General features: G+C 35.4%; 1 protein-coding gene across 2 annotated transcripts in view; it reads left to right on the top strand.

Annotated features, from left to right (window-relative positions):
• Positions 1-12,293, top strand: part of MAP2 (microtubule associated protein 2) — a 259,216-nt gene continuing 246,923 nt past the window's right edge. The window contains exons 1-2 of one of the 2 annotated variants that reach the window (XM_023536262.1): positions 9-199; positions 2,733-2,896. The gene's annotated coding sequence lies outside the window, so the exon portion shown is untranslated. Of the gene's footprint in view, positions 200-2,732; positions 2,897-12,293 lie in introns of both variants that reach the window. The other variant, XM_011369630.2, reaches the window with a different exon arrangement.

Below are 12,293 nucleotides of genomic sequence, written 5' to 3'. Positions count from 1 at the left end.
CCGCGGCGGCAGCAGCAGCAGCAGCAGCAGCAGCAGCAGCATCCGCCTCTCTTTCTTTCCTTTCTGCTTCTTTCTCTCCTCTTTCTCCTTCTTCCCCAGTCCCGTCTCCCTCTCTACTCCTTCTCTGGACGGCATTAGGTCCCCAGGGCCGTGAGCGGTGGCAGCGACGACCGCGGGTGCATCCATTTTCTGCGCCCAGGTAAGAGAGCCGTCCCCACCTCTGGTTCTATACAGGGCGCCTCTCCTTCTGCCTTGTTCACCCCGTGCAAGGAGCCTCAGCCAGGAATCGGGTGAGAATGGGCAAGGGGCTGTCTCCCCCGCTTTGTTTTGGGAGCAGGCACGGGTTGGCCGAACTGTCCATTCTCCCACCTGACGGAAGCTGCAGGTTCGGCCTCTCCAGGTGTCACCATGGAGTAGGGCACCGGGCGCTGCCACCTGGGCTCCAGATTTGTGGAAGGGTGTGCGACCTTGGTAGGTACCACTTTGAAACGCCCGGAAATTTACATCGGATTAGGATACCTGCCTTGAGAGCTAATATTTGTGTGGAAAAGACGCGTGAATTATTAAAAGATAGTGGGGAAAAAAGGATTTCGAGGTAGAGGATTGTTTTGTCCATCTGACTGCAGGGAATTGCACACTGAAGAATGAGTGAGTTAGGGAGCGTTGTCAATTTGAAATCATTTTCCCTGTTATTTTTCTAGAAACATCTGGAAGAGGAAGATTGATAAATATTTATAGTTTTAGGAAAATGAAAAATCAATGTCTGGTCGTATTGGAGGGCGGGACACGAAAAAATGAGTCTGGATGAGCTTGAGCATCCACGTAGTCTTTCTTTTTAAACTATGAGGGTGGAAAGCTGAATCTACGGTCCATTTACTATTTTATTTTTCTTTTAAAAAAGGTTTTTGTGGGTCTGCAGTACAGGATGCCTTGGTTCCCCAACCTATTCTTTTGTTTAAGGATGGAAATTTAGAGCAAGAGTGTGAGAGGAGCTAAGAGTGGGGAGGTGTGTGTTTGGGTGGGAGGGGGGTGGTAGTAAAGCGGTAGGGTCAGAAAAAAACACCCTTGACAACTGGAAGTTGATGTTATACTACTGCCTGGCGTTGGGATTGTGGGATTTTGTCAGAAAATAGAAAGCTTTCATTAGCAACAGGCCGGTTTGTAACAAATGCTGTGTGCCATCAGCTCTAAGTCCTCAGCATAATACTTCCAGGACATAGACCCTTTAAAACTGACACGATGTGAAAGGTTTTTGTTTAAATGCATACATATACATACTCATGCACACACATGTGCTTGTGCACACCACACACACATGTAATACCCTATGTACATAATATTGCAAAAAGGAGTGGGTACTTAAAAGACAAATCTTTAAAATTTATCTTTGAGTGTTTGGGAATTGTGGTATAAATGGAATTTTAGTGCAAAACAAAAAATATTGTTGGCGGTATATAATTTTGAATGTAAGGTGGAGGGATTGATTATTTTTCGTAAGGAACTAACTTCAATGTTAAAGGTATTATTTATTTTAAAAGGATCAGTCTGGGAGAGAGAATGATGACAAAGTGAAATTGAGGTTTGCAGCCGCAGTGAGGCGATGGAGAACAAAGCCTTTTATGTGAGCCATATTATGCAAAATGTCCCATACTTGAGCTGCAGGTACCAGCCCAGTATAAAACATAGCTCTGTCACCCTGTCATTTCGCTGTGGGCAATTACAAATTTTTTTTTTTTTTTTTGGCAATGAAAGTAGATTAAATAAATAAAAACTTATTAGAATGCCCAAAAGGCAGATTACAGTATTTCACCTGAATGTGACACAAAACACCCCTTTAACTGGGCAGTAGGCATCTATGTATTTATCAATTTGTAAATCATAGGTATCTCAATCACCCCTCCCCCTTCATGCACAAAAGCATCCTCCCACCAAGAAAAGGTGGAAGACTTTTTTAAAATAAAGAATATTATATTTGTGTATTTTAACATTGATTTCCTGATAATTCTCTCTAAATACCATAGGTTTACATCTGTATTCATGATTTGCATATTATCAGAGCTATTGTGCCTTTAGGATAAGTGGTATATGCTGTTTCTCTGTTCATGGTTTATTTAATTTTAATTTGTAGTATTTCATGGTTTACAATAATATTTAATTTATAAAAGTTTAAAAATAATTTACTCATAAGTAGAAAGTTGCTTAATATATATCTGGAGATCTAAGCAATTTAAAATATGAGCTTTTTTTTTTTAAAAAAAAAGGTATTTTGATTACATTAATTTTTATTTTCTTTGTTTCTCTCCTTTTATTTTTCACCCCTGCCCCCTCTTGTCAAATAACCTGTGTCTTTCTGGCTGGCTGTGCTGTTTTAAGCTCCTAGTTATGTCTAGACTATCAAAAGCAGAACTAGTGTTCTCAGGAATTTCAAATTTAGGATTTGTTAATTCTCTGCACCAACTCTTTCTCAGGATAACTTGTTTACAGCACCTTCTCAGGGAGGAGAAGGAGAAAGAATTTGCTGAGAGAGCATGACCCAGTGAAACTGGCACAGCCATTACCTCATCATAGTAGCTACTTCAGATTCATTGAGAGAGCAAGCATCCTCTCAGTGAAAACCAAACACCAGGAGCACACCCATCTCAAGGCAGAAGCCCTTCTCTTCCCATAGCAGCCTCCAGGAATGTTGCTTTCCTGAGGTTAAAGGGATATTTCTCTTATGTATTTCTTTTTAGGGCTCTTGAACTTGCTGCAAGTTCAAGAAATGCACCAGAAATGAAACTTGGCACAGAATCCTCTAAGCCTGAAGAAATAATTTCATTCCCTTACCACTTTTGGCTTAAATCAATGGAAAGTTTTTCTAAACATCAGGAAGGAGAAGAAAGAAAAATATTTGTTGGTCTGTTTTTTCATGTTTTCTTATGTCGTATTTTGTGTTGAATTTCACGAGCCAATAGATAACAGACTGGACTGCTGTGCTTTTGAGAACTGTAGCTGCACTGTTGGACTTTAAAATTAAATGGTTATTATGTTTGCTTAGATGTATACATGACAGTATGTGAATCTCTAAATTATTCACTGGTATCCATGTGAGACAGCCCATATGAAACCAACCTGAGGATTTTAGTATTTAAATTGATTACTTGATTCATGAATTCTTTCCAATGCTTAGTTTCCTTTTGACAATTAAGATAAAGAATCTTAAATAACAGTTATAGTAGATAACAACACTACCCTCAGGTCAATACTATACTCCTTAATGCTAAAAGCAGTCATTTAGGTAAGTCATTAGTAAATACATGAATCTCGTGATAACATTCTGAAATAGTCATAAGTTCCTTTGTCTCCTGATACATGCATTAATTTGCTGTTAAACTGTTTGAGTTCATATCTGATTCTTTAAAATGTTAGTTCTTTTTTCTACTTTAATTATCTCTATACCTCTACTGTTATCATTGTCTTGGTCTACTCAGTCTAGACCTCGTGTATAGTCAGTATTTTGGTCATTTCACTGATTTTTCCTTTCCCTTCACTCCATTCTTTTTAATCTCATATTTGGATGTTAGGCTTCTCTAGCCACTTGGCTTCAATACTGTTATTCTCAAACAAATTAGCTTTTACTTTTCATTTAGGAGAGCATTTATTCCTATTTATTATGCATCTATTAAGTTTCTACTAGATGCAAGTTGTCATACTGGGGGCCATGTAAGGAGATACCAAAAAAAAAAAAATAGCAGACATGATCCCTGGCTTTAAGGAATTTACAAATACAGTTGGAGGGATTTGTTTCTTTTATACAAAACAGCATTCAAATGAGTAGCTGTTGTATTACAGATATGACACACAGTGCAAGAGACTGGAGGTAATGTTTTAGCTCCTCAAAGACAAGCTTTTGTGCATCAGTGATATAAATGCTCTAATATATACCTACTTTCTTTATTACACATATATATATTTAAATTAGAGGATAATAAAATATAACTCTCTTTGAGTGTGCATCATACACATGCATAATGCAAGCACTAACCATCTCTCACATGCTTCAATCAATCAGGGATAGAACGTGTCATTAAATGCTGGATAGCACATAAAAATTCTCATTCAGAGTAGTCTGAGAAACAACTTTTAATATTCTGAAGGAATTATTAGTCCCAGGAATAGATTCCAGGCATGAAAGCAGTTAAAGAACTACAAAGTAAGAAATGGTACAAAAAGAATCAAAACTGAGGAAGAGGATTTGTGGAAAAGTTTGAGTGGTTGCGGGTAGAGGGTGATGATGAAGGAATGCAAATTCTCAGCTGTTACTAGTTGTCCATTTAGGATGGAGATGAGTTTTTGTCTAAGTGGGTGGAAAGGGAAGAAATCTGTTTTGTTTTTCTACCTCAACATAATATTTTGTCCATATCAACATAATATTTTGTCCATATCCCTCCCCAGTCATTACTATGAATTAAGGTCGTAGGCATTTATTGCAAAATTTATTAAGGATGCTTTTTGGAAGCAATTCTGCAGTGAATTTAAAATTTTAAAACAATGTGGACACCATTAGTTGACTTTTAATGAAAAACACTTTGAATTTAATTTTTGAACTTAATCTTTCCTGTTCAGGAGAGAGAAACTTTCCTTTGAGTGAGTGATAGCATTATAACTGATACTTTTTACTTATACGTTTTAGTGAAATTCTGTGGAAATTTAGACAAAAAGAGAGCTCAGGATTTCCTCTTTCAGTTAAAGTTTATATTATGGCCTTTGGGGAAAATTTAAACAATTTGTTTTCCTTTAGAACACACCAGAGGGGACAAATTTCAGGTGTGTGTATGTGTGTATGTTTTGCTAAGCCTTTTAGAAAAAAATAATTTTACTTATAAGATCATGCGGCTTGACTTTTCCCTTCCTTTTTTTTTCCTTTCTTTTCTCTCACCTTTCCTTCCTTCCTTCCTTCCTTCCTTCCTTCCTTCCTTCCTTCCTTCTTTCCTTCCTTCCTTCCTTCCTTCCTTCCCTCCTTCGCGCCTTTGTTTTATTTTTTAATTTTTCTCCTAATATATAAGAAACTTTTTTTTAAGTTTATTGGGGTAACGTTGGTTAATACAATTATATAATTTCCAAGTGTACATTATAATTTGACATCTGTATATTTTATTGTGTGTTTACCAACCAAAGTCTAGTTTCCTTCAGCTATGCTCCTTTGTTTTCATTTGTATTGACAAAAAAATCACTAATCATTAGAAAATCCAAATATGGTCTGATATTTTTATTGAACTCTATTTTCTATAATAGTATATTTCTCATTTAACATGCAGTTTTATACTGTCTTCTCCTTCTTGTCTCCATCCCTATCTTGGCCCTTTCTTTGATCTTGCCTTTTATATTCTCTAGCCTTGAATGATCTTTTTCTTGGTACCAGTCTTTGATCATGCTTTTTTTCTCTAGGAGGCCTTTCTAAATCTGGACGAAGTTACTATCTTGTTTTTTCATTTATTTGTACCCAAGTTTACCCAGTCTCCCTTATCTTATAGATAATTGCTCATCTCAACCCTGTGTCCTCACTAGCCTTCTTTACATTAGTTTTAAAAAATCTTGCAGGTAAAAATGGTACACCTATACAGATAATTGTTTTCAAATGAAAAGTTTGGTTAACTAACTGCTTTTTATGTTATTTTACTCACCTGACACCAAATAAAATGGTTTGACTGTTTTTAGAAATTAAGTCGACTAGTAAAGTCATTATGTGCCAGGCAGTCCATTGTCTGTCTTCATTTTATGCTAGTTAACTAACTTAATAAGTTGAGTACCAAGTACTCTGACCAATCAGTAAATGTTGAGTGAAATTTATTTAGTTTCAAATAAAATATGCCTAATTACATTGCTCTATACAACATCATCATTAGCCCTCTTGAATCCATCTCAAAATGATCGTTAAGACATAGTGCTTGACTATTCATGAGTATATTTCATCATTTAACTGTCTATGTCTTTCACACTTAAAACAAACTCACAAGTAAATGTATGAACAAACCCTATTAAAGATAGAATAATTATGCCAATGTGAACTGTTTATATTACTTTAAGTATTGTTGGATTTATAGTTGGCTATCTTGTATGGTAACAATTTAACAATACTGTGTTATATTGTTAATGGACAGCAGTGCAATTCTGTAATGAGCTGGCATGAGAAAATGTTTCTCAATTTTATCGGCTAGAAAGAATGATTCAGCATCATTTTCATTGGCATTAAGGCAATGAAATAATGCTCAGCTTTGAAATGTTATTATTTGGGTATTGTACCTTTCAAACTTATAATTCAGTCTTTTCTTAAGAGTATGCATTTTTCTTTGTCAAAACAGTATTTCAACAATATACTCTGCCTATTTTTTCTTGGTGTTTATAAGAGATACCACATTCCTTTGGTTTTGGGATTTAGTTATGAATTCTTTTTATATTAAGGTGAAATCTAGTATAGTTAGGAAAAGATCTCATTCTTTAATTTGCTACACATACTTATTATTTGTTGTTTGAACAAAAATTGCAATCTGTAGCATATGGTTTCTTTGCTCAGTGGACCATAGTATGGAGTCATAGTACCTGCTGTACCAACTTAGCCCATCGAATTTGTCTACTCTATGTTTTACAAAATTAGCATGGTGGTATTTATGTGCGTGTGTGTGTGTGTGTGTGTGTGTGTGTGTGTGTGTAATAATAATCTTCTAAGATAGAGTTAGCCTTTTAAAAATATGGCATTTTTCATAGTTAAGATAAATTTTTATGCAATTAGCTGGTTTAAAGAAAATTAAAAACTATACTGTGATGCTCCACATGAGAACATTTGGTATTAAGCACAATTTTATAGAAAAAAACAATGATATAGATACTTATTAATGAAATCAAGTTGGATGAGTTTCAAACTATTATTTTTCTGTTTGAAGAGATATGGTCCAGATTCCATTTTTCATTATTGAAATCAAATGGTAAAACTAAATATTGTGCTCAAAATCAAAGTAATTCCATGTTGATCAAATGCTCTAACTTGAAATACTGGCCATTTAAATTTATCTTCTAAGAAGTACAGGTGGCACTGCTTTTGCATAGAAAATGGAGTTTATCTTCATTTAAACAGAAGCCAGAATTGATGGAATTTAGAAATTCTGCTGCCAATAAAACATTAAGAAAGCACTAAGCAATCCTATTGAAAGCCAAATCTCTTACAAAACAACAAAGTGAGTATGATCTAGGATTTATTTAAATGCACTTGGGTGGTGGTTGTTGCAAACTAAAGCTTGCCTCATTCATAGATTGAATAATAAAAATTATTATAGACCACGGAGTGGCCTTTGGTGAATTGAGGTTGTGTGTTTGTTTGTTTGTTAAGTGCTTATCACTTTCAGACTCAGTCACTGGGTTTATGATTTTTGCTGCTTTTGTTATGAATAGGACTACATTAAATGAGGGTAGTCAATATCAAAATTGGAAATTATGAAAACTTTGTACAAACCGGAACAGTATCACTTCCCTATTTCAACCCCTTCCCAAAGATTATTGTGAGGGTTTGTGATAAGAATACAAAATTAAAAAATTAAAAAAAAATTTTAAAAATTAAAAAACTGATATTGAAAATGAGTAAACTGGTTTTTAATAAAATCTTCTTTTTTGCTTTCTAACATGTTTATAGTCTGTATAACAGTGTAGCTTTTTGTAACTCTATTAATTAGTAGCTTAGAAGGATAATATGCTTACACATCTGGAAACATAAAATATCTTAAAATGTATTCTTTTATGTTTTAGACCCATGACAGAAGGGAGATCAGTTCTCAACACTTGTGAATTATATATGAATTAGATGATATTTGGAGGGGAAGAGGGATTATCAAGATCAAATGGTGTGAATCTTTGATGTATATATAAATAAACCAGGACAAGGAGTGGTTGACTGATTTTTCTAGGGTCACGAGCAGGGGAACCCTGCTGATGACTCAGTCATTCAGGCTCAAACTTAGTTCTTGGTCAGGGGTGATGGTGAGGGACCATCCCATTTTGACTCTCCGTTCCAATTCTGGTTATGTTCCTGTTCTCTGAGCTAAGGGTGGAGTGAGGTGACGGTCATACCGGCCCAACTTTGTGACTCAACTGTGACTTTCACATGACTATAAAAGAGGGAGGGACTCAGAATTCTAAGGCCTACATGCCAGCTACATGCCAGCAACACTACTGAAAGTAGTGAGACTAAGCCTGATCCAGAGAACACTGGCCATTCTTAAGACAGAGGTTTAAAAATTCTTTGGGGATGTGTGCTCAAACTTAAGGTACTTGAAAAGCCAAGGAGCTTTTCTTTGAACTTGAACTGTCCATACTGATGCTCCCAGATTGATCGAGTCTGTGTTTAAACTTAGGGAATCCAACAAAAATAGCCACATTGAAACTTCTTTTTCTGACCCATAGAACCATGAAATGTTCTCAAAAATAGCTTTCCTTTTTGTGTCCCCTAGCTTTAACATTTTTTTTTTTTTTTTTTTAGCTAAAATGAACTGAGGTAGAAAAGCTGTGGGCCTCTGTGTTTGTGCCCGCTTGCTCTTATTTTCCTACTCTTGTACGTCTTCCTGTTTCTCTGCCTCTGTTGCTCCATCCCTCTTTTTTGCTTAGTCCAAGGAGACAGCAATTTAAATAAGAATTAGCTGTTTCCATAGTTACTGTGTTCAGTAGAGCTTTACCTGCACCCACACTGCTTAGGCATTGTAGAGTCTTAAGTTGACAAATATTTGAAAGCCAGGAAGAGCATCTTGGAGGAGAGAAACTAAGCAGAAACCATGCTTAAATATTTAAAGAGAAACATGTTCCTAGTCAGTGAAAACTGAAACTATACCACTGACTAGGAAATGAAGGAATTCTTATGTCACTCTTCTGTTAGAGAATGTTACATGTTATGTTTTAAACATGTGATGAACATGTTTAATCACCAATCAGAACTGTTTTATCCCTGAGTAGACAGAATTCCTTAAAATATTTACCATGCACACTTGTGAAAGAACAGGCTGTGTATATTGTTGTCTCCTGAAGTATCTTTATTTTGAGTGATAAATACAGGACAAAAACTATCTTAACCACATACCAGAAGTCTACACTTATGAAAGCAGATCTCTCAAGGTAAGATATTCTGTGCTCTTCATCTTAGATGTGGTTTATCGAATTTGATAGTCTAAAAACCTAAGTGATCTATAAAGAATTAAAATAATACCTTTTAGTAAATGATGCTCTTACTTGAGAAGGATTTACTCCTTGTCTTTCTTCCACTTAAATCTCAGGCTAGTGAGTTCTAAGTATTTATAATATCATGGTCTATAAATTATTCAGTTATTTATTTGACAAATGGTTATTGAATCCCTAATATACGGCAGAATCTTTTCTGAATATATAGGATATTGGAACAAACTATACATATTCCTGCCCTCATGGAGCTTATATTCTAGTAGCTGGAGACAGAAATTAGCAGATAAACCAATACGAGGGTGAACATTTCAGACAGGGAAAAGGAATAGGAAACAGAAACACACAGTAGAACTTGTCTCAGGTGGGATAAGCTGTCTTCGGAGACATGACTAATGAGAAGTAGTCAAGTATAAGAATATTTGGAGGAAGAGTTTTCAAGCCAGAGGTTAACAGCAAAAGCAATGACCCTGAAGCAGGAAGAAGCCTGGCGTATTTTAGAAACAAATACAAGGCCAATGGCACTGGAATCTAATGATTATGGCAGAGGGTGTAGAACAGGAGATCAGAGCAGAGGGCAGGTACTGGGACACATAAGTCTTATGGACCATGACTTTTATTTGACTTGCTGAACATTCTAATTTTTAAGGTAGTAGAAGGAGAATTTTTATGAACATCTCATAAACGCTTTCAAACATTAATTACATCTTATAAATTGCTATAAATACATCTGTATCTTATTCACTAATGTGTTAAATCACAAAAGAGAAATTTAGAAAATCAGAAATCAGTGGTGGAGACAAAATTACACTTTTGTTAACCTGCCTTAATATAATTCTCTAAACATAGATAACCTAAAGCATGTCATTTCCTTTAGATTTTGGAGAATTACATGTATAAGTAATTTTAACCCCTTGTAGCCTTTTTTTTTTTGTACCCCAAACTAAGATATTTTTTATTTAACACAAATCTGAACAGAAACGTACAAATAGAGAGAAGTACTCACAAAAATTATTCCAGTTTCAATATAAATGTGTTCTTTGGCTATTTCCCCCCATAGCAGCTTTCGTTGTAAACAAGGCCAGGTGCCAAGCAACAACCACCATGGTATTGAGATTTATAAATAAATTAAATAACAGAGTAACACATATTTGTTTCTTAGAGGCAGTGGCCTAAATCTCCTGAGAATTTAGTAAGTGAGCTGATCCAATTTCAAGATGATCTTGAAAGAATAGTATGTCCTATACATGTTATGCAGATTCAGTGGAGGGAGTTATATCACCATGTGCAGAAGCTAAAGATTTCATGTGGGAAGCAGGACATGGACTTGGGCTGCCTAAATGGCTGGGTTTGGAAAAGTGCCCAGGTAGAACAATAGCAAAAGCAAAAACACTGAGGTGACAATGAGCAAGGCAAACCAGATTGCTTTTGGAGAAGAGTGGAATAGGTAGGTGGTCTCGTATTTCTAGAGATCCTTACTTACTGGGATTACTTACTTACTAGGAGTTTTGGTTTTATCATAAGTCCATTGGAGTCATTGAAGGATTTTGACCTGGGGAGTGGCATGAAAAATATGATGACACATTTGAGAGGACAGAGTGGCAGGTCTAGAATTTCTACATATGATGTGGCATGGAGACACCATCCCTTTAGTGTAAGAGACCAAGGGACTTGTTTGGGAGCTATGGTTGCAGACTTTTTCTGAAACTATTGAGAAAATATCAGTACCAAAGAATGAAGGTGGAAGATGTTGGTAAGATAGAATGAGGAATATCAGCTCTCTGACATCTTCAGACAGATGTGAGATAGCCAAAAGGGTTAAAAGCCATGTAGAACCGTAGTAAGTGAATATAATGAACTCCTAGTGGGGTTATGTCACGTGCGTGCAAAATATGTATTTTTAACAGGACATTGGCTTTAGATAACAAAGTTTTCCAAAGGACAAATTTTAGTTCAACTCCTCTTCTGATTTCTAGGCCACATTGGAAATATTCTCCATGGCTTCACAAATTAATTTTATAAACAGTTCTTGAAAATCAATGATATATGTGTATAATTAAGTAAATAAATTTTCTTGCAAGATATTGCAAATGCATTTTTGTTAGCTACTTATTTCTGATTTTAAATATTTGCTTTCTGAATATATTTAATATCTTTATGACTAATATCATATGGCAGGGGTTGACAAGCAATTCTGTAAAGGGCCAGGTAGAAATTGTTTTAGGCTTTGTGGGCTACGTTCGGTCTTTGCCAGAATTACTCATCTCTGTTCTTGTAGCAAGAAGACAGTCATAAACAAAGTGTAAACAAATAGGTATTTTAGTGTTTCAATACAACTTTATTTACAAAATCAGGTGACAGGCCCATTTGACCCAGGAACTGTAGTTTACCAACACCTGGCATATATTGTCATGGTTGCACATGAGTCTAGACAATGTCTTTGAAATTATAATAACCATACTTTTAAGAGGTCATAAGTATATGAAGGTTACATAAAGACAATAGTTACGTATTTCCCTTTACGAAGACCAATGGGGGGAATTTTTAAATTTCTCTCAACTAAGAACATATTAGAAACTGGAGACCTTGTCCTAAGCCACTGACTTGGTTTTATTATGTGGATACTGGCTATGTTTTCATTTTTTTTTTTGGTTTCTAGAAACCTCAGGATAAAACTGTGTCCCACTATAAGTAACAGAGTAGAACCTATGGTATACATTTCACATGCTAACTTTTTCATGATTTATTTTCTTATAATTTCCCTTTGTCCTATTTTTTAAAAATAGTTTTTAGAACAAGGTAAGGTACAAGTAAAGCTGCATTCTATATTTCGTCAAAGATCCACTTTTAATTAAGTCTATGATCAGAGCATTTCTTACTTTCCAGGAGTAAAGGTGGCGTGCTGTTTTAGCCATGTTCTACTCTTAAGTTGGGACAGATTGCATTGCTTTTGTTATTCAGTTTCCGTAACTGAAATCATTTTCTCAGAAATAAACTGTAACTTGTGTGCGAATATGCTATTGGAGAACATTTATTAAATCTTTTACTCTCACACTTAAAAATGTGATGGGATGGGTTAGTTGTTTCTGAACATTTCTCTG

Source organism: Pteropus vampyrus, unplaced genomic scaffold, assembly GCF_000151845.1.
Source record: "Pteropus vampyrus isolate Shadow unplaced genomic scaffold, Pvam_2.0 Scaffold152, whole genome shotgun sequence".
NCBI lineage: Eukaryota > Metazoa > Chordata > Mammalia > Chiroptera > Pteropodidae > Pteropus > Pteropus vampyrus.
The sequence above is the reverse complement of the archived record's forward strand: the minus strand, read 5'-3'. Positions and strand labels throughout refer to the sequence as shown.